We start from the raw sequence: 23705 nt of genomic DNA on the forward strand, positions 1-23705 counted from the left end.
TAAATTTCTACTAATTTCAGAGGTGAAATATTCACCTGAGATAATTCTGAGAGTTGTCTTTCAACAATAGTACATAAGATTAATAGGTAATGCTTTTTCCTTAAAACATTTAATAATATTTTCTCTCCACTTTGAAGCCTGTTAGATTTATGAGTGAACTGAAGTGTATTTTTATATGCAGTTAGGTTAAGGATCTCTTTATAATGTTTTATTTGTTCTGTGTGAAGGGGCCATTGAAAAAGAAGAGTTTGGTGTTTGGGTTTTCCTGGTGACCTTGTGGCAGTCTCTTATATCCCTAGTTCATTGTATATATTCTACCTTTCCCTCTGACAGAGCTCCTTTTCTATAATAATGAGAATAGGAGCCTTTTTCTATTTTCCATACTAATGAATAATTAGAATAAATTTTATGTATGGCAGATAATGAAAGAATTATTTATTAGTTTTATGTAAATTATTATTTTTCACACTGGACCCTTTGCTTTTTGGCTTTCCTTCTGACTGGTCTTGGTGAATAAATTTTTATTTAAGACGAGGGTTCTATGATAGGTCAACAAAATCTAGAGTTGGAGATGTTTGCCCCGTGAGTAATGTTAGGAACTGGATTTTCCAAAATCCACCTTCTCTGTGATTTCGTGTTAAACTTCTATAGCCACACTTGCATGAGATTGGAAGGCAAAAGCGAAGAAGGCATTAGATTTTGAAGCCACCATACAGGCCGAGAGACAGACAGAAGAGCTACGGGAACACCATCTTCCAACCCACAATCTGGATTCTTTGACCTGCCAATCAAGACTATCCTCCAAACCACCACTAACTATCTGATAACATTAACATTTTTTTCCCCAAGAGGTGTCACTTTCCATTGGTTTCTTCAGTCTCCACATCAAAAGTACATCAGCGTTTGGGCTTTTCTGGAAGCCCTCTTGTGTCCACCAGAAAACTGATTCAGACTTGCATGCTTATGTCTGATTCCCCTCTTCTCTAGAATGTATCTGTGTAAAGTCTGATTGTACAGGAAACATCTTGTGCACGTAACAGTGCTCATGAGTGTCCTTTCCCCATTGACTGTGATGTCTACAGTGGTGCCTTCAGAAAGGAGAGTCTGGGAGTTGGCTTCCCTGCCGCACGGGCTATGGCTGCCTTGACCCAGTCCTTCCTGCTGTCAGGAGGACGGTGGTGTTTCCTGTTGTAGCTGAACGAAGTCCCTCTGGACGTTTTCAGTTATGTTTGATTAGTGATTAAAAGTGTGTGGGTTTTTTTTGGGGGGGACCAAATGAACACTTCTGTAGGTATTCCATAAAAATATTTTTATTAACTATTCTCTAAGCTGTTGTATATCAACAAATACAATTTTTCATTTCCTGAGAAAATATATTAAAATGTCTCATTATAATTATGGATTTTCAAATAAACTTAGAGATTCTCTTCATTTAAAAAATTGCATTTACTTCATAAGCCAAAGAAAGGGAGGAACAGTTATTATCCCCTCGGCTGTATGCAGGATTAGATACTTGATATTAAGATACCAGTAGCCCTACCATGCTATCTTGCCTATTTTCACTAAGAAACTTCTAGTTCTTTTCATGACAAGGAAGAAGAATCCTGCAAAGGAACAGCTGCTGGGGAGGGGACCTGGGAGTTAGCCGTTCTTGGCTGACCACTTAGAACCCCTGTTGCTGCCAAGGAGGCTTTGATTTGAGTTGCAGTGTTTAGAATCCTTAAACTATGCTTACCACCTGCTGTGTCATACCCAAACACCAGAGCTTTGGGAAGAGTGTTGTCAGCCCGACTAGAAGTGGTTGCTCTGGATCCTGAAGGGAAAACGTGATTTGCTGCAGTCTGTGTTCGTTTCTTATCTCCCCTTAGTGCTGCTGTCCTGAGAGCCTGGCTTTCAGAGTGGTGAGTGGGTACCCGACAGGGCCCCGCACCTCAGTTAGAGTCCTGGTGCTTACCGCGGCCTTCCACCCGCTGTCCCGTCTCGCTGGGGAAGTGCAGGGGGCCATCTGAGTGCACGTCTTGAGACCTAGAAGATGTGGCAGTGGAGCTTGAGCAATGCCAACTCAGCCAGAGCTTTCAGTTTGCTATTGAGAGTTTTAAAAAGTAATTCTATTTTAGAAAAAAATAGGAATTCAGAGTATTTTTCCCTGTTAGAAAGACATTTTTGTCTAAAGGTGAAATACACTGAATCAGAGGCCAATAAGTAGTTTAGTGATAGGTACACATTTTCTTATATCCCACTTTCCTGCCCTGCAGAGCCCAGAGCCCTGGGAGGCTCCGCTGTGCCCCGGTGCTCTTTATAATGTTTGCATACTGTAGAGTATTCTGTGGCTGAAGTGTTTGTAACCCCTGGGGTTCAAAAAGAAGGCCCTTGGTTTCCAGGAACTTATTTTTTAAAAGTTAGACAAGGTGCTGACCAGGCAGTGGCGCAGTGGATAGAGCGTCGGACTGGGACACGGAGGACCCAGGTTTGAGACCCCGAGGTCGCCAGCTTGAGCGCGGGCTCATCTGGTTTGAGCAAGGCTCACCAGCTTGGACCCAAGGTCGCTGGCTCGAGCAAGGAGTCACTCAGTCTGCTGTAAACCCCCCCCCCCCCCGTCAAGGCACATATGAGAAAGCAATCAATGAACAACTAAGGTGCCGCAACGAAGAATTGATGCTTCTCATCTCTCTCCCTTCCCGTCTGTCTGTCCCTATCTGTCCCTCTGTCTGACTCTGTCACAAAATAAATAAATAAAAGTTAGAGAAGGTGCTTTTAAATCTCTAACTTCAAGTAGACCCTGGTCTGTGCTATGAAGGAGATACAGTCAAAATGTAGGCTCACAGACAAAAGAGAGACTGTAGTTATTTTTGATGGTAGGTGGAAGCGGTGAGAAGGGGCTGGAGGATGCTTTCAGGCAGTTTGTAATCAGACTGCATCTTCCAGTTGTCCCATCCATTCAACACATAATTTTCTAGGAAACTGAAAAACTTACCACCTGTACATCTTGTGCTGAGATGGGGCTCTGGCTTAGAATTCTGATCTCCTTGGGAATTAACATGTGCAGTTTTTGAAAAGATAGTATTTTCCTTTTTGCTTATTCATGACAAGGCTAGTAGCATTTTAAAAGCCAACATATTTGGCAAAGCTATATACCCCATTTTACCATGCAGGTGACTAAAGCAGCTCTAAGAGCATGAATTCAGTTTCTCACCGACAGGGCACATATTGTGTGCCTACTATGAGCCAGCTACTCGCTAGCCACCAGCAGGGAGCAGGTTTGACATGGTCTGTCTGGCCTTGTGCCACTTATAGTCTGGTGGCTTGCTGGTCAGGCGCCATGATAGATTTATAGCATAATTATCATCCAGGGGGCAGAAAAGCCTGGCCTGTGGTCTTGCTTTTGCCTTTTATCGATTATATGACCTTAGGCATTTGCCTCTTATTTTCTGTCACCTGGGATAAAAGTTTTATAAGACTTTTATAATACTTAAAGGACACTACATAGAGCTTTGAAAAGGTCAAGTTATCATAGCTGCAAATCTAAGTGGGATAATCAGTCTGCTTGTTTAATTGGAATAGCTAATGGAGGGTTTCCAGTACTCTGTGGTTTCCGAGAATGCCATGTAGCTTCAGAGAATCAAATACAGTACTTTGACTAAATATTTTAATAATTCACTAATTCTAATGTTTACTAATGAATTGAGAAAACCAGCTATTTTGGGGTGCCTTGAACAATATAGTCTATTTAGTCATCCCTAAAGAACTGTAGGTTTAATACATATTGGCATATTTCAGAAAACAATGCTTCTAGATATTTATTTTATAACCAGAAATTTAGTACTACAGCAATGGATATATGATGATGCTAATAATCTAATACATGCCATGAAATTATAAGTTCAGTAAGGCAGAAAAATTGATCCGAACCATTAAAATAAAAGGTATCCTTTGTAAACTGTAGAGCTATCTTTAGTTTTTGTAGCTTTAGTTATATAAGAAGCTTTGAATTTCATGGTTCCCTTGTAGTTCTGATCTGTTATCTTATGTTCTCTCTTACCTGCATACCACTGGGGAACTGAGAACTTTCATTGTAGGTATTTTCTCTAGCAACCTAAACAATTCCTTTAGTCTTTTGAACCTCAGTTTACTCATAAAATGTGGTCTTTTCCCATCCATGCCAACACCACAGGGTTGTTGAGACATTCAAATCCAATGTTGGAACAGATGTGCTTCTGTCTACATGACGGTCCTTGATCAGTCATAGGTGTAGTGGGCAGGTAATTCTGGCCACTGAATACCACAGCGGGGCTGTGTCTGACTTGTACATCCCTTATTCAAGTTCCCTGATTCTTCTTCCTCGTGACTCAGTGCCTTCCATATCCTTTTGTCCCATTCTCATTTAATAGCATTTCACTTTCTGCCTGGTTAGACATTAGCTGATATTTGAGCTTCTGCTGTGTGTCAGACAGGGTGCTGGGGACAGAGGTGAGGGGGCCTGACTCTGACTCCAGAGTGCCTTTTGAGTGAGGGATGAGCTCAAGACTCTAATGTCAATTCTTGCCTGAATTTTTAGCCTGCTAGCCTTTCCTATAGATTTCAGACTTGCCAGTCTCTCTAGTCATGTGAGCTAGTTCCTTAAAATAACTCTCACTTTGTATGTGTATTCATGTATACATGCATACATATATTATATATGCACATACATACGTATATCTCATTGGTCCTGTTTCTCTGGAGAACCCAACCTGGCACAGTACTCAACAAATGCTCTCAGCAATACAGAAAAAAGAGGGACAAATATGGTAAGCAGCTTGCTTAGTGTGACTTTAGCCATGTTGAGTTTGAGATGCTCGTGGGACAAATATGGAGACACTGGCAGGCAAATACAGCCAGGGTATGGAGAGCTCACACACGTGGTCTGGACTGCAGATGTGTAAGTTTTTGTTTTTGTTTTTTAAGTGAGACAGGCTCCCACATGCACCCCAACCAGGATTTACCTGGCAACCCCTGTCTGGGGCTGATGCTTGAAGCAATCGAGTCCCCGAGTCCATGACTGCAGGAGGGGGAGGGGGAGGGGTGAAGAAGCAGATGGTCACTTCTGTGCACCCTGACTGGGAATTGAGCCCAGGATGTCCATATGCCAGGCCAATGCTCTATCCACTGAGCCAGCCAGCCAGGGCCTGTAAGTTTTCAACTCACCAGTATGTAGCTGTCAGTGAAGCTATGTTTGTGGATGATTTCAAACAGAGAGAGTAGAGTATGTAAGGTAAGAGGAGGTATAAAGATAGAACCCCAGAAAACACCAACATTTAGGGAAGAGGTGGAGGAAGAGAGGCCAATAGGAAACCAAAAAGGAGTAGACAGAAGAGGAAGAGGAGGAGAGGGTGGGTCATAGAAACCAAGGCAGGGGAGAATTTCAGAAAGGAGCCGTGCAGCCCTAAAAAGGGTGAGAGAACTATTGGTATATGTCCATTGCACTGAAGCTTCTGGGTGTCCTAGAGGTGACTTTCAGCTTCATAGCACAGTGGGCGGAGTGCAGACTTCATGGTGATGAAGAGGAAAGGCGTGTTTGCTGCTGCTGCTGCTTCTTTTTTTCATTTTTCCGAAGCTGGAAACGGGGAGGCAGTCAGACAGACTCCTGCATGCGCCCGACTGGGATCCACCTGGCATGCCCACCAGGGGGCGATGCTCTGCCCATCTGGGGCGTCGCTCTGTTGCATCCAGAGCCATTCTAGCGCCTGAGGCAGAGGCCACAGAGCCATCCCCAGCACCCGGGCCATCTTTGCTCCAATGGAGCCTTGGCTGCGGGACGGGAAGAGAGAGACAGAGAGGAAGGAGAGGGGGAGGGGTGGAGAAGCAGATGGGCGCTTCTCCTGTGTGCCCTGGCCGGGAATCAAACCTGGGACTCCTGCATGCCAGGCCGACGCTCTTACCGCTGAGCCAACCGGCCAGGGCTGCTGCTGCTTCTTAAAGGAGTTCGGTTATGAAGAACGGTCAGAGGGGCTCTGAGCTTCCTGAGGAAGGGCTGATGTCAGGATAAAAGGGCCCAGAACATGGTCCGAGGCTGAAGAGACAGAGCTAGAAGACAGGAAGAAGGCAGAGATCCAAGGGAGAGAAAGGACAGTGACTGAGCAAGGTCTTCTCCATGGATGGCCGGGGCCTTGCAGAGGGGATGGTCGATAGCGTTGCCAGAGGAGGGTGCCTCTTTCACTTGGCAGAGAAAGAAGGAGGCTATTTGGGATACAGCAATGTTTATAGAAAGTAGGGGCTGGGAATCTTGCCCTCATAGAAGCTTCTATTTTCTTTGTGAAGTGAACCTTTGGCAACAACTGACAGCCAAGATGGTGCAGTGAGGTCTTTGAAGAGAGGTGAAGGTATAAAATTACTGCTGTGAGGCTTGAAAGTAGAGGCTGATTATTGTTCCCATTGTCTATGGAATGTAAGTTATACTCCACCGTCCGATGTTTACGAAGTCCTCCGCAATCTACCTTTAAAGCAATTCTGCCAGACTGCCTATCTTTTTTTGTTTCATTCGGCACCCTGTACTTCAGCCAGGAGTATCTCTGCTGTATCACTAGAATGTGGCTTTGGGAGACTGGATGCTGTAGCGGCAATGCCATTGGGCCATGAGCCAGACGTGCTGTGGTCTAGTCTTCGCTCCTCCATGTACTAGCTATGGAACCTTGGACATACCTTAACTTCTCTAAGTCTGTTTCTTCATTTGTAAACTATTAATCATAACAAAAACAAACAAAAGTGCTGATGGTGTCAGATGAGAAGATGTGTTTTAAAGTACTTTGAAGATGATATGTAGTATATAAATGGAGCTGGTGTCATCAGGCCATGGGTAATCCTAGCTCCAGGCTTTTGTGTGTACTTTCTTCTTTACCATTAGAGTTCTTCCTCTTCTCCCCAAAGATCTGTATTCAGCCTGTGTTACGTAGAGAAATGCTAGCTTCTGTAGTAGATAAACCCTGCTGACATCTCAGTGGCTTAAAACAGTAGACATTTTCATGCTTATTTCAAACTCAATCAGCAGTGGGGCTGGAGGGCTCCAGCTGCTGGTGCTTTGCCACCTGCAACCCGTGGTTTCCAAGGTTGCCTGGGTGCCGCTGTCCAGCCAGCAGGGTGGGGGAAGAGGAGTGGAGGGTTGGCTCCCGGCTCTTATGCACCAAACCTAGGATGGGAGCTGGTGACTAAGGCCCAAGGAGAGATGCCGAGAGAAGGCGTTCACTGGCTGGGAGATGCCGTTGGGGTGCGTGGGTTTTAGTGGGCACGGAATGGTGGACGGGGCGCTAAGGCGAGCGAGGCAGGCCCTGGCCCCAGGACAGAACAGAGAGGCTCCTCCTGCCTCGATGGACAGGGATTGGAAAGGGCTGAGGGGCAGAGGACTGGTTCCCGGTGAAGGCAAATGCTACAAATGTGGGAGAGAGGCCCCAGGCAGGGGAGATACTTGGGTGAGAACGGAGGTGTTTACACACCTTCTGAGATGAGCTTCCTAGCAGCTGGGGGAGGGGCAGATAACTGTTTATCCTTTTCAAGATGAGAAAACTGATGATGTGGTGCCTTGACAAAAGCCACACGGCCAATAGGCAGCAGAGAAATGAGCTAGGTCCTGAGTGTTTTCCTGTCAAAGCCCCTGGTGGTGAGAGCCTCAATATGTCCCACAAGGAGAGCTGGAAAACCTGGACTCAGAAGTCGGTTTGAGGTGAACCCCCTAGCACAGGGCGGAGGAGGGACTCTGTGGTGGCTGTTCCTTTATAAGTGACTCACCCTTTGGCAGCTTTGGTTGGAGGAGGGAGGGCAAGAGAGGAGCATTCCAGGCAGAGGGAGCAGCCTGAGCAAAGATCCTAAGGCAGAAACGCACTTAAAGGGTTTGTGGGCCAAAAGAAGACCAGATTGGGCCATGACCAGAAGGAGGGGGTGGTGCCTGAGAAGATGCTGGGGAGGGAAGAGGGCCCAGATCACACAAGAATGCACAGGCCAAGGCAAGGAGCTCATTGTGCTAAAGGCAGCAGGAAACAGTTGTGCTTTTTGAGTGGGGGCTCAGATGGTCCGATTCACAGTTTAAAAACCACTGTGGCTGTTGTCTGGAGAAGGGTGGTGGAGGGAAGTCCATAGTATATACTGAATGTAGTGGTGAGGAAAAAGGAGGAATTCAGGAGAAGTGAGTCTGGAGCCCAGAGTAGAGAGAGAGGTTCAGCGAAGACAATTTGATCCTGTATTTCCTGTTAGCTCACTCCCTGGTCTTAGCCAAGCTTCCTGTGAGTAGCCTTATCCACAGTCTCTACTTCCTCACCTGCTCAACCCAATCTTTTGTGCTCTGGCCTCTGCCATTGCCACTCTTCTGAAATGTCTCGGGCAAAGGCACCCGAGACCCTTTATGGTAAGCTAAATCTAGGCCTTTGGCCCTTGCCTGGTTTGACTGGCATCCGGTCATGTGAACCATTCCTGCCTTGAAATGCTCTTCTTCTTAGCCCTCTGTGTCTCTGCTCCCACATTCCTTGCCCCTTTTGTGGTCCCCAAGTCCTCAGAAGCCCTGAAATAATAGCATTCCCCAGGCTTCTGACCTTGGTCCTTCGGGGTTTCCTCTGTCACTCTCTGAATAGAAGGAGCCCTTCCCCCTTCATTAGGCCAATGACAATTTGCCTTCCAGCTTCATTTCAGGTGCTGCCTCCTCCAGGAAGCTTTCCCTGACCCCTCAGCCTGGGTTAGTCTCCCTTTCCATTTCTCCTGGAACATAAAGTGGGTATGATAGCACTTCGCACTCTGCTTACTGATGTGTCTTCATAGTCTAATAGTACTTGGAGGATAGGGTTACAGCGAAATACCCAGTGATCTAGGACAAAGATTGCTTTCTCTTGTTCAGATGAAAGCCATGCTTTATAATGAAGGTATCTACACCTGATTTTATGTCCTTTAGTAGACCATTCATGTCTCACTGAGTCTGAGGGCTGGGAATTCTGGTCTAATATCTTCTGTGAACAAAGGAATTAATTTAACTCAAAAGAATTAGTAATTGTCTTCATCTTCTGAAAGGAAAAAATCTGAGAATTTAAGAATGTTCATTGCTTCAGGAAAGCTTCCAAAGACCCGCGTTGCCTGGTAATTTGGTTCTCAACTCCCTCACTCCTACCCCAAAACATGTTACATGTCCCTCATTTTGTGATCCCACAATTCTGGGTTTGACGTTATAATTGCTGGGCCCCCATCACCAAGGCTGAACTGTGATAGCCGTGGAAGGCAGCACTTTGGCTAATGAAAGATGAGCTTCTGCCTTTGTAGAGCCTTCCCTGCTGCTAACCAGCTCATTCCGTGAGTGAAAGAGAAGAGATGGGTACAAACAGTGCAGTATACATACACATGGTGTACCAGGCACACATCTGGAATTTCAGTAAGGTGCAGGGCAGTTAATATCAGTAAACTCACATGCTTCTCTTTCAAATCTTTTTCTGCTCTTTTGAATTCTGTATTTTTGTATTTCTCTCAGTTTCAAACCCCCTTTATCTTTTTTGGCAGGTGGAACAAAGAAAATAAAATGTTGAATCACTTTCTTCTCAGTGGCTTGATTTTTAGACTCTTCCTTGATTTTTTTTCAGTGTTTAATTTTCTGAGCCTAACAGAGTGAAAAGCAGAGATGCCTTTGACTAAACAAAGCTCTTAGCTTCATTAGTCAAAATCCTGCTACAATTGTACTTATGCCTTTTTGTTTGTTTGTTTTGTTGTACTTGTGCTTTTTTGATGCAGTGTTGGGCTGATTATTTTTTAAGTATAAAACTGGGATTATTTCTTTTTAACTATAGACATCTCTCAAATGAAATAAGACTGCCTAAGTATGTGTAATAGTGGACTACATTCGACCCCCCTCTCATTACCCTCTCAAGGGTTTATTATCAGTGAGACATGCTTACACACGTGAGCTGTACTCTGTTGATTGCACTTATGTTTATTTCTGGTGTTCAAACAAAACACTGGGATTTCAGATTGTCAGATAGGAAATGACACAAGGTTTTCCAGTATGCCCCCTGGTATGATGCCAACTCCTGTACTTATGGGGGGCCTCTTTGTTAGCCTGAGAACATTCTTTCTCACAGGAAGCTACACTCGGTGTCTTGTGACCTTTGACATTGGATTTACTAAGTCTTTTCCACCCTATACAACATACACATCCTTTCAAGGACTTGAAGACAGCTAACATCTTCCCCTTCATCCCCAAGTCCCTCTCTCCAGATTCGGAATCCTTCGGTTTCCTCAGATGTAACCTCCTTCCTTAATCTTGTCATCCTAATAGATGACCCCAAGGTTAGGTTAGCTTTCTTTGGTGGCTCGTTTTCTTGTTGAACTTACTCTCAGCTGACACCCTCCTCATGAAGCCCACCTCTGAGTGGGGGTTCTAAAATGTCTTATTTAATGGAATGTTTTTATCTCAGTGGTCTTACTTAACAGTAAAGCATTTGTTACTTTCGATAATATTGTAATATAGTTCTTTTCTCTTTAAAAGAAAACAAGGGCTTTTAAGTCCTGGGATGCAGGTAAAATGCCAGCAAGGCTGTGCGATTTGATTTCCAGCCAGGGGAGACTGAAGCAACTTCAGCCGGGTCTGACATTAAGCGCTAGCATTGACCGAGCCCTCCCAGCCTGCCAGCCGCTGTGCCGAGGGCTGCTGCACATACCACTGAGTTCAGTACTCACCACAACCCTGACTAATAATGGTATCATTCCTAGTGGACACGGTTATGGACTTTATCTTGATGAAGAAACTGAGGCTTAGAAAGGGTGGCACTAGCCCATGTTTCCCGTGTGGCAGTGTGACCCAGAACTGAGCACTTGATACACCACCATATTGCTTCTTTAAAACCTGGCTGCAGCTCTGTGTTGAGTCCCCTTCTCTTGTGCCTCATATTTAGCTTGCTGACATTTTTAATTAAAATGTAAATTACAAGAAGAATTGGATGGTTTTTGCAACTCCCCACGGTGCCTAGAAGAGTGCTCCTCATGTTATGGGTGCTGACAGTAGAACTAAGGTCCGTGATTCTATGTCTCCAGACCCAGTAAAAAGAGATTAAACCCCTGGAAGTTTTTAGCTTGACCCCACAACTCACTCTTAAACCAAAGTCTAATGCAGTCAGGGTGAGCTAGGACTAAACCATTGATTTGCTTTTGGCCAGCTGGTAGCACAGACCATATGAGAGAGACGATGGCTGTTGTGGTTGAAGTGGGACTGGTAGACACCTGTGTTCAGTCCTAGCTCCGCCTTACACACTTGCCCTCTGTGGGCCTCAGTGTCCTCATTTCTTGCAAGTTGGGAGGGAGAGAAAGGTATGAAGGTGAGGGGAATTGGTTATTCCTATTCTTTTCCTACTCTTTCAGTGGGCAAAATCGCCCTTTTGGCGTTGGTGAGCCAACTCCACACTTGAAACAGTGGCACAGTTGGAAGGTTGGGACTTCAGGAGCCTGCCATTTCCTCTTCCCTTAGTCCCTATGAGATCCGTGAATTGGATACCATTATTAATTTGGGATAAAACTGGGATCTGTTAACTGAGCTAGGATTGAGGAATTAAAATGTGGGACTGCCTAAAACTTCTCCCCTGAGAGTTCAGTACTGATGTTAATTCCCCTGTGGCGTAAGAACGGCTCAGTTGTGGGACTACTTCAGGCCTCTTGGGGGACCACGGGTTCGTCTTTCAAGTCTGATATTTTAGAATCATCTGGTCCTGCTTGTGTGCGCACATCAGCCTGAGATGAATTCTAGAACTGCCCATTCTCCCTATGATTCAAGGTGTAAATAATTCTGGAACACTATAGATGGGGCTTTTTGAGTCAGAGTCCCAACAGGAAAAGTTGGTATCCTCAATTTAGGATAATTCCAGGAGAGTTTACTTAAAGATGGGTGGGTAGGATGTAGAGGAAATCTCAAGGAACAGAGTAAGAACCCAGAGTTATGGTAATAGTGGAACTAATATCACTCCTAGGTCCACTGGGACAAGTAGATGAAGTGGTCCTCAGAAGCTAGAAGGGATTGTCGTTTTGAGGAGAACACCTTGAGAGGAGCAGTGACTTGGTTGAGAGATACACCCTACCCAAGAGGAATGAATTCCCAACCTCCTGCACCCCACTTGTTTTCCTTCCTAGTGATGTGATCTGTAACAGTCAGCCTGCTGCCCTGACTGGTGGTGGTGCAGTGGCTAGAGCATCGACCTGGAACAGTGAGGTCCCAGGTTCGAAACCCTGATGTCACCAGCTTTAGCATAGGCTCATCCGATTTGAGCACGGAGTTGCCAACTTGAGCATGGGGTCACTGGCTTAAGCTTGGGCTCTTTGAAATGATCCCATTGTCACTGGCTTGCATCCAAAGGTCTCTGGAATGAAGCCCAGGGTCACTGGCTTGAAGCCCAAGGTCGCTGGCTTGAGCAAGGGGTCAGTGGTTCTGCTTGAGTCCCCTGGTCAAGGCACATACGAGAAGCAATCAGTGAACAACTGAAGTAATGCAACTATGAGTTGATGCTTCTCATCTCTCTCCCTTTCTGTCTCTCTCTCTCTCTCTTTCTCTTGCTATGAAGAAAAAAAAATTAGCTTTCTGGGGCAGAGAGCAAGGTAGATGGTAGAGAAGGGTGGAGAGTGTAGGTGGAGGAGCAATAAGAAAATATTAGACATGAAGACATGTAATTTCATAATTTGCAGAACTGTGTGTTTATGTGTATAGTGGAAGGTAGGAAAAAAGGATAAGCATTTCTATTTTATTTATTTACTTATTTACTTATTTATTTAGTGGCAGAGACAGAGAGAGTCAGAGAGAGGGACAGACAGACAGGAAGGGAGAGAGGTGAGAAATATTAATTCTTCTTTGAGGTTCCTTAGTTTTCCATTGATTGCTTTCTCATATGTGCCTTGACCTGGGGGCTACAGCAGACCAAGTAACCCCTTGCTTGAGCCAGCAACCTTGGGCTCAAGCTGGTGAGCATTGCTCAAACCCGATGAGCCTGTGCTCAAGCTGGCGACCTCGGGGTCTCGAACCTGGGTCCTCCGCGTCCCAGTTCGACGCTCTATCCACTGCGCCACCACCTGGTCAGGCGAGATAAGCACTTCTTGAGCATCATCTAGGAACTTTCTCATAAAACAATTATGTTTTGGGGTAAGTGGTATTATTTCCTTATTATTGATGTAGAAAACTTGAACCCAAATTTCTTGACCTGAAGTTAATGCAGTCCTGGTGATCCCTGTGGTGACAGATGGTAGCCAGATATCCCGCACATCTGACTTTCTGGAACCCGTTCCAGAAAGCCACAGCTCATGGCTTTGCTGGGAGAACAGGGGAGGACTGTTCAGAGCTGCTGTGTATTTTTTTTCTTCACATCTATGAACTTGAAGAGAAGGGGAAAAAAGAGGAAAGAAACTCAACTTGGCATGAACGATGTTGAGATCAAATAAGGTGAAAAGCAAAATAGAATCCAGAAATTTAGTTTTGCTTTTACCCAGAGTTCATGGGCGGTTGCTGTACAAAGTCCTTTTTACTTTCCACAAATGTTAAGCACTTTTTATAACATGAATCTCATTACCTTTTCTTTTTGGTTGTTTATGAACTTAAATAGCTGCATAAAAGATGCATTAGTTGAACATTAAGATTAAATTATGTGTTTCCTTTATTTCTTGCTAATGTATAAATTATTACACTTACGAGTTAAAATTATTTTGGTTCCTGATACATTCATTGTAAAAATATTTATTGAACCACCAACAGTGAAGTAGAAATTTTAAATTAAAAAAGAATTGTAATGCTCTAATAAACTTAGCATTTTCTCTGTTCTTCTCGTTTTTGCTGTATGCACACATTAATTCTCCATGGCGAGACTTGTACAAGTTTATTTCTTGTCATTATGAATATTTTTCCATGTTGCTATATAACTTTCATAATTATTTGGAATAGTTTGTCAGTTTACCTTAAACATTCTCTGACTTGTTGGATATTATTATTTATTCTGTCTTATGCCACAAAAAAGACTGGAAGTTTTGTTGAACATTTAAATGGTTTATTTTTTATCTTTCTTTCTAGATATTGTTTATTTGTGTCTTCACATATCTAGCCCCACCCCCTTTGTTCTTTCTGGCAAAGAGAAAGGAATTGTTATTTTTATTTTTTGTTTTTTTATTTTTCTTTTTCTGAAGCTGGAAACAGGGAGAGACAGACAGACTCCCGCATGCGCCTGACCGGGATCCACCCGGTGCGCCCACCAGGGGGCGATGCTCTGCCCCTCCGGGGCGTCGCTCTGTTGGGACCAGAGCCACTCTAGCGCCTGGGGCAGAGGCCAAGGAGCCATCCCCAGCACCCGGGCCATCTTTGCTCCAATGGAGCCTCGCTGCGGGAGGAGAAGAGAGAGACAGAGAGGAAGGAGAGGGGGAGGGGTGGAGAAGCAGCTGGGCACTTCTCCTATGTGCCCTGGCCGGGAATCGAACCCGGGACTTCTGCACGCCAGGCCGACGCTCTACCACTGAGCCAACCGGCCAGGGCCTGGAATTCTTATTTTTAAAGGATAATTTCTCAGAAATAAGATTAGCATCTCAGAAGGTATATCAAAGAACATGAAAATAACAGTTTTAAGAGGTTGCTGAGAGAAGCAAGATAATAATTAAAATGAGTCATTAGGCCCTGGCCGGTTGGCTCAGCGTTAGAGCGTCGGCCTGGCGTGCGGGGGACCCGGGTTCGATTCCCGACCAGGGCACATAGGAGAAGCGCCCATTTGCTTCTCCACCCCCATCCCCCTCCTTCCTCTCTGTCTCTCTCTTCCCCTCCCGCAGCCAAGGCTCCATTGGAGCAAAGATGGCCCGGGCGCTGGGGATGGCTCCTTGGCCTCTGCCCCAGGCGCTAGAGTGGCTCTGGTCGCGGCAGAGCGACGCCCCGTAGGGGCAGAGCATCGCCCCCTAGTGGGCAGAGCGTCGCCCTGGTGGGCGTGCTGGGTGGATCCTGATCAGGTGCATGCAGGAGTCTGACTGTCTCTCCCCGTTTCCAGCTTCAGGAAATTAAAAAAAAAAAAAAATAAATAAATAAATAAAATGAGTCATTAAGGAGGTTATTGCTTCAAAGATTGATTTTTAAGTTTACGTTCTAGGTTTTAAAAATTACTGTTGAAAGAGAAATTGGACATCACTTATATTTGCGCACACAATTTAGCTGAAACTCTACATTGTGATTAAGTTTTTAAAAATGTGTTCTTGGCTAAATTGAATGTAGCGTAATTTTTAACAGATTTTGTATTTGATTTATGATATTGGCCCCAATTAGCCTACAATCCTGTAATACTAGCATTGGTCCAGTGGTCCCCTGGGCTACTTCCTGGGAAAAATGGTCATTGCCTCCCAAATCCATTCTGCTCAGCTCCGGGGACCTGGCCCCTTCTGTCTGTTCACTCCTTTACAAAGCTGGGGTCCTCTGACCAGAGGAGCTCCCTTGTATGGTGCCCTTCCCTTCCATTGGCCTTCCATTGACCATAGTTCTCTTTGGAGCAACAGACAAGCTTCTTCCACTAGTCAGGAATCTTCAGAAAATCAAATCCACTCTGGTTTTCACTCTCTGTGTTCTTAGCTCCTGGCATAGTGCCTGGGACATAGCAGATGTTCAAAAACTCATTTGCAGAATGAACTGTCTTGAGATAGTCCTTCAAATGTGTGACTACCACCACAGTGTTTTCACTTAGTCGCCTCCTCTTCAGGTTTAATGTCCTCCACTTCAGCCATTCCTCATGATAGACTCTCCAGAATTCTTTCCTTCCCACTTTCTCACCACTGTCTATGGCTGCAGTTTGCTATTAGTCACTCTGTTAGAATAGGTGGTCAGATTTGTATCTAATTCTCTAAAAATGGTCTGATTTGGGGTAATTTGCTTGAGTCTGCATTATTTTTTCTTTCTTCAGCAAATCTCTGGTTGCTTATATCTTTCCATGTGATCTGCTGTTAAACCGGTCTCTTCCAAGGGATGCTTGAGTAATTGTTTCCTTCTAGATTAGTGTCCTTTGGGATTTGATAAAGGCTCTTCAATATCTTTATGTGAGTCCTCAGTAAAATGTGGAACAGAGGAGGCCCCTCGGAGAGCCTTGTGGAAATCTCCCTCCAAATTGACAGTAATCCCCTAATTTCGTGCTTTTCAAACTGTGAGGTGCATACAAATTACCTGGGAATTTGGTTAAAATGCAGGTTCTGATTTAATAGATCTGGGTGGCGCCTGAGATTCCATCCTTCTAACGGGCCCAGCTGATACTGATGCCACGGGATCTGTCAGGTCATACTGAACAGTAAGGCATAGTGTTTGGATGGAGTTGTTCGTGAGAGCAAATCCTTTAGTATTGGGATAGGTGTGCTGTCCCATGGGAGCCCCAGCAAATACTGTCTGATGCAGGTACTCAGAGCTTCATCTCTTACTCACTAGGTAAATGAAGAAAACAAGAATGGTGGGATTTCACGTGGTTATGGACCTCTCTGTGTATGTTGGATTGTTTGATGGGATCCTTTGTTCTAGCCCAACAAGCTGCTATCCAACATAACTGGTATCTTTTCATGTTTCTTGTCATCTGGACATTTGATGAAATGCTCATGTATATTGAGTGCTCTTTAATTATTAATTTGGTATACATACAGTACTTTTGTATACCAGAAAGTTACCCAGAGAGAAACTAAAATACTTAAGTTTTTTAAACATTGACTAGAAAATACAGTGTTACTGATAAAATTCTTTTATAAGAAATGTTATGGGCCCTGGCCGGTTGGCTCAGTGGTAGAGCATTGGCCTGGCGTGCAGAAGTCCTGGGTTCGATTCCCAGCCAGGGCACACAGGAGAAGCGTTCATCTGCTTCTCCACCCTCCCCCTCTCCTTCCTCTGTCTCTCTCTTCCCCTCCTGCAGTGGAGGCTCCATTGGAGCAAAGATGGCCCGGGGGCCAGTGGCTCTGGTCGCAACAGAGCGACGCCCCCTGGTGGGCGGAGCGTCGCCCCCTGGTGGGCGTGCCGGGTGGAATCCGGTCTGGCGCATGCAGGAGTCTGTCTGACTGTCTCTCCCCGTTTCCAGCTTCAGAAAAATACAAAAAAAAAAAAAAAAAAAGGAATGTTATGGAGCCTGACCAGGTGGTGGCACAGTGGATAAAGCGTCAGACTGGGATGCGGAAGACCCAGGTTCGAGACCTCGAGGTTGCCAGCTTGAGCGCGGGCTCATCTGGTTTGAGCAAGGCTCACCAGCTTGGACCCAAGGTTGCTGGCTCAAGCAAGGGGTTACTCGGTCTGCTGAAGGCCTGTGGTCAAGGCGCATAGGAGAGAGCAATCAATGAACAACTAAGGTGTTGCAACGAAAAACTAATGATTGATGCTTCTCATCTCTTTCCGTTCCTGTCTGTCTGTCCCTATCTATCCCTCTTTCTGACTCTCTCTCTGTCTCTGTAAAAAACAACAACAAAAAAGTAATTAAAAAAAAAAAAAAGAAATGTTATGGAGCACCCAAATGTTTTTACTCTATTGGAATTTGGAGAAAATGGATGCATTGTTGAAATTACATTCCTAAACTCAAAGATACTCTGGCAGCCTTTCAGCAGTAGATTAGCAAGTGAGTTCTGAGGACACTGTGCGGAGGTCATGAGCACCTGATCCCCTCTAATCGCCCATCTTCTGGCCTTTTATTTTTTATTTTATTTTATTTAAAATAATTTTATTTTTTTAATGGGGTGATATCAATAAATCAGGATACATATAATTCAAAGATTACAAGTCCAGGTTATCTTGTCGTTCATTTATGTTGCATACCTATCACCCAAAGTCAGATTGTCCTCTGTCACCTTCTATCTAGTTTTCTTTGTGCCCCTCCCCCTTTCCCTCTCCCTCTCCCCTCTCCCCCTGTAACCACCACACTTTTATCAATGTCTCTTAGTTTCACTTTTATGTCCCACCTACGTATGGAATAATGCAGTTCCTGGTTTTTTCTGATTTACTTATTTCACTTCGTATAATGTTATCAAGATCCCACCATTTTGCTGTAAATGATCTGATGTCATCATTTCTTATGGCTGAGTAGTATTCCATAGTGTATATGTGCCACATCTTTATCCAGTCATCTATTGACGGGCTTTTTGGTTGTTTCCATGTCCTGGCCACTGTGAACAATGCTGCAATGAACATGAGGCTGCATATGTATTTACGTATCAATGTTTCTGAGTTTTGGGGATATATACCCAGTAGAGGGATTGCTGGGTCATAAGGTAGTTCTATTTTCAGTTTTTTGAGGAACCACCATACTTTCTTCCATAATGGTTGTACTACTTTACATTCCCACCAACAGTGTATGAGGGTTCCTTTTTCTCCACAGCCTCTCCAACATTTGTTATTACCTGTCTTGTTAATAATAGTTAATCTAACAGGTGTGAGGTGATATCTCATTGCAGTTTTGATTTGCATTTCTCTAATAACTAAAGAAGATGAGCATCTTTTCATATATCTGTTGGCCATTTGTATTTCTTCCTGGGAGAAGTGTCTGTTCATGTCCTCTTCCCATTTTTAATTGGATTGTTTGTTTGTTTGTTGTTGAGTTTTATGAGTTCTTTGTATATTTTGGATATTAGGCCCTTATCTGAGCTGTTGTTTGAAAATATAATTTCCCATTTAGTTGGCTGTCTGTTTATTTTATTATCAGTTTCTCTTGCTGAGCAAAAACTTCTTAGTCTGATGTAGTCCCATTCATTAATTTTTGCCTTCACTTCTCTTGCCTTTGGAGTCAAATTCATAAAATGCTCTTTAAAACTCAGGTCCATGAGTTTAGTACCTATGTCTTCTTCTATGTACTTTATTGTTGCAGGTCTTATGTTTAGATCTTTGATCCATTTTGAGTTAATTTTAGTACAGGGGGACAAACTGTAGTCCAGTTTCATTCTTTTGCATGTGGCTTTCCAGTTTTCTCAGCACCATATATTGAAGAGGCTTTCTTTTCTCCATTGTGTGTTGTTGGCCCCTTTATCAAAAATTATTTGACTATATATATGTGATTTTATTTCTGGATTTTCTATTCTGTTCCATTGGTCTGACTGTCTATTTTTCTGCCAATACCATGCTGTTTTGATTGTCGTGGCCCTATAATATAGTTTCAAGTCAGGTATTGTGATGCCCCCAGCTTCATTCTTTTTCTTTAGGGTTGCTTTGGCTATTCGGGGTTTTTTATAGTTCCATATAAATCTGATGATTTTTTGCTCTATTTCTTTAAAAAATGTCATTGGAATTTTGATGGGAATTGCATTAAATTTGTATATTGCTTTGGGTAATATGGCCATCTTGATTATATTTATTCTTCCTAACCAAGAACAAGGTATATTCTTCCATCTCATTATATCTTTTTCCCTTAACAATGGTTTATAGTTTTCATTATATAAGTCCTTTACATTCTTTGTTATGTTTATTCCTAAGTATTTTATTTTTTTTTGTTGCAATCGTGAAGGGGATTATTCTTTTGAGTTCGTTCTCAAATGTTTCATTGTTGGCATATAGAAAGGCTATTGACTTCTGTATGTTAATTTTGTATCCTGCGAACTTACTGTATTGGCTTATTGTTTCTAGTAGTCTTTTTGTGGATTCTTTGGGGTTTTCGATGTTTAGGATCATATCATCTGCAAAAAGTGATACCTTTACTTCTTCTTTTCTGATATGGATGCCTTTTATTTCTTTGTTTTGTCTGATTGCTCTGGCTAGAACTTCTAGTACCACATTAAATAAGAGTGGAGAGAGTGGACAACCCTGTCTTGTTCCTGATTTAAGGGGGAAAGCCTTCAGTTTAGTGCCATTTAATATGATGTTAGCTGATGGTTTATCATATATGGCCTTTATCATGTTGAGATATTATCCTTCTATACCCATTTTGTTGAGAGTCTTAAACATAAAATTGTGTTGTATTTTATCGAAAGCCTTTTCTGCGTCTATTGATAAGATCATGTGGTTTTTGTTCTTTGTTTTGTTGATATGGTATATTACGTTAACCGTTTTACATATGTTGAACCATCCTTGAGATTCTGGGATGAATCCCACTTGATCATGATGTATTATTTTTTTAATATGTTGTTGTATTCGATTTGCTAGTATTTTGTTTAGTATTTTAGCATCTGTATTCATTAGAGATATTGGTCTGTAGTTTTCTTTTTTTGTGCCATCCTTGCCTGGTTTTGGTATGAGGGTTATGTTGGCCTCATAAAATGTGTTTGGAAGTATTGCTTCTTCTTCAATTTTTTGGAAGACTTTCAGTGGAATAGGAACCAAGTCTTCTTTGAATGTTTGATAAAATTCGCTGGTATAGCCGTCAGGGCCTGGACTTTTATTTTTGGGGAGGTTTTTAATGGTTTTTTCTATTTCTTCTCTACTAATAGGTCTGTTTAGGCTTTCTGCTTCTTCTTGACTCAGTCTAGGAAGGTCGTATTGTTCTAGGAATTTATCCATTTCTTCTAGGTTGTTAAATTTAGTGGCATAAAGTTTTTCATAGTATTCTACAATAATTCTTTGTATATCTACGGTGTCTGTGGTGATTTCTCCTCTTTCATTTTGGATTTTGTTTATATGAGTTCTTTCTCTTTTTTCCTTGGTAAGTCTTGCCAAGGGTTTGTCTATTTTGTTGATCTTTTCAAAGAACCAGCTCCTTGTTCTATTAATTTTTTCTATAGTTTTTCTGTTCTCTATTCCATTTATTTCTGCTCTGATTTTTATTATCTCCTTTCTTCGGCTGGTTTTGGGTTGTCTTTGTATTTCTTTTTCTAGTTCCTTAAGGTGTGAAGTTAAGTGGTTCACTTGGGCTCTCTCTTGTTTGTTCATATATGCCTGAAGTGATATGAACTTCCCTCTTATCACTGCTTTTGCTGCATCCCATAGATTCTGATATGTCATATTGTCATTTTCATTAGTCTGTATATATCTTTTGATCTCTGCACTTATTTCTTCTTTGACCCATTCATTTTTTAAAAGTATGTTGTTTAGTTTCCACATTTTTGTGGGATTTTTTTCCTCTTTTTTGCAGTTGAATTCTAGTTTCAAGGCTTTATGATCAGAAAATATGCTTGGTACAACTTCGATTTTTCTGAATTTGCTGATGTTGTTCTTGTGGCCCAACATATGGTGAATTCTTGAGAATGATCCATGTACACTGGAGAAAAATGTATACTCAGTCACTTTGGGATGAAATGTCCTGTAGATGTCTATCATATCCAGGTGCTCTAGTGTTTTGTTTAAGGCCACTATATCTTTGTTGATTCTCTGTTTGGATGACCGATCTAGAGCCGTCAATGATGTATTGAGGTCTCCAAGTATGATTGTATTTTTGTCAGTTTTTGTTTTAAGGTCAATAAGTAGCTGTCTTATATATTTTGGTGCTCCTTGGCTTGGTGCATATATATTAAGAATTGTTATGTCTTCTTGATTCAGTGTCCCCTTAGCCATTATGAAATGGCCATTTTTGTCTCTGGGTACTTTTGCTGTCTTGTAGTCAGCATTATCAGATATGAGTATTGCTACGCCTGCTTTTTTTTTTTTTTTGTATTTTTTTCCGAAGCTGGAAATGGGGAGAGACAGTCAGACAGACTCCCTCATGCGCCCGACTGGGATCCACTCGGCACGCCCACCAGGGGTGACGCTCTGCCCACCAGGGGGCGATGCTCTGCCCCTCTGGGGCGTCGCTCTGCTGTGACCAGAGCCACTCTAGCGCCTGGGGCAGAGGCCAAGGAGCACGCCCACCAGGGGCGACGCTCTGCCCACCAAGGGGCGATGCTCTGCCCCTCTGGGGCATCACTCTGCTGCGACCAGAGCCACTCTAGCGCCTGGGGCAGAGGCCAAGGAGCCATCCCCAGCGCCCGGGCCATCTTTGCTCCAATGGAGCCTTGGCTGCGGGAGGGGAGGAGAGAGACAGAGAGGAAGGAGGGGGTGTGGAGAAGCAAATGGGCGCTTCTCCTATGTGCCCTGGCCGGGAATCGAACCCGGGTCCCCCGCACGCCAGGCCGACGCTCTACTGCTGAGCCAACCGGCCAGGGCCTACGCCTGCTTTTTTTTGGATGTTATTTGCTTGGATTATTGTTTTCCAGCCTTTCACTTTGAATTTGTTTTTATCCTTGTTACTTAGATGAGTTTCCTGTAGGCAGCATACAGTTGGATTTTCTTTTTTAATCCATTCTGCTACTCTGTGCCTTTTTATTGGTGAGTTTAATCCATTTACATTTAGTGTAATTATTGACACTTGTGAGTTCCCTATTGCCATTTTATATATTGTTTTCTGTTAGTTTTGTGTCTTGTTTGATCCTTCTCTTTCATTTTTCTATCTTTTGTTTTTATTTGGTTGTATTCCATACATCTTTCCTCTGTTGCTATCTTTTTTATCTCATGTGCTTCTGTGGTGGTTTTTTCAATGGTGGTTACCTTTAAGTAATGAAAAGGGTTCCTACCCTGTTCATTGTAGCGCACTATTTTGTGAGACCTTTTGCACTCCATCATCCTTTGCTACTGTTAATCCCCATCCTTTCCCCCCCTTTCTTTTTGTTGTTGTCACAGTTTTAATTTGGTTTTATTGTGTTCTTGGAGCTTTTACTTGTGGCTTTGTTTTTTTTTTGTTCTTTGTATCTGATTGGAGAACCCCCTTTAGTAATTCCTGGAGTGGGGGTTTTCTGATGATAAATTCCCTTATCTTTTCTGTATCTGTGAATGTTTTTATTTCTCCTTCATATTTGAAGAATAGCTTTGATGGGTATAGTATTCATGGCTGAAAGTTCCTCTCTTTCAGGACTTTAAATATTGGGGTCCACTCTCTTCTAGCTTGTAGAGTTTCTGCTGAGAAATCTGATGATAATCTAATGGGCCTTCCTTTATATGTTGTATTCTTCTTTTCCCTGGCTGCCTTGAGAATTTTTTCTTTGCCGTTGGTTTGTGCCAATTTCATTATGATGTGCCTTGGAGTAGGTTTGTTGGGGTTAAGAAAACTTGGAGTTCTGTTTGCTTCTTGAATTTGAGGCTTTAGTTCTTTCCACAGGCTTGGGAAGTTCTCATCTATTATTTGTTTGAGTATGTTCTCCATTCCATTTTCTCTCTCTTCTCCCTCTGATATACCTATTATTCTTATGTTATTCTTTTTGATGGAGTCAGATAATTCCTGTAGGGCTATCTCATTTTTTTAAATTTTTGAGTCTCTTTCTTCTCTCTGTTGTGCCTCAAGTTGCTTGTCTTCTATTTCACTAATCCTCTCTTCTATCTGGCCTGTTCTATTAGCTAAGCTTGTTACCTCGTTTTTCAGTTCGTGAATTGAGTTTTTCATCTCTGTTTGATTTGTTTTTATAGTTTCAATTTCCTTGGAAATATATTCTTTGTGGTCATTGAGTTGTTTTCTGAGCTCCCTAAATTGCCTTTCTGTGTTTTCTTGTATATCTCGGAGGATTTTTAGGATTTCTATCTTAAATTCTCTGTCATTTAGGTCCAAGGTTTCCAATATATTAAATCTTTTCTCCATAGATTTTTCCTCATCTAGCTGTGTTACCTCTCTTTCTTTTGTATCCATGATATTCGATTTTCTCTTCCTTAATAGCATCTGAGGGTGGTTTTGTTGATAGTATTAATGAGATTTAATAAAGAATAAAAAGTTAAAAAAATAAAAAATCGAAAAGAGTTGTTTTTTTAAAAAAAATTAATAATGAAATAAAGAAAAATAAAATAAAATAAAAATTTTTAAAAAGGAAATTATCCCCCCCCT

At 42.8% G+C, this 23705-nt stretch overlaps 1 protein-coding gene across 4 annotated transcripts in view; it reads left to right on the forward strand.

Moving 5' to 3' along the window:
- Positions 1 to 23705, forward strand: part of ZHX3 (zinc fingers and homeoboxes 3) — a 102536-nt gene that overhangs the window by 10637 nt on the left and 68194 nt on the right. The window lies entirely within an intron of this gene.

Source organism: Saccopteryx leptura, chromosome 5, assembly GCF_036850995.1.
Source record: "Saccopteryx leptura isolate mSacLep1 chromosome 5, mSacLep1_pri_phased_curated, whole genome shotgun sequence".
NCBI classification, from domain to species: Eukaryota; Metazoa; Chordata; class Mammalia; order Chiroptera; family Emballonuridae; genus Saccopteryx; species Saccopteryx leptura.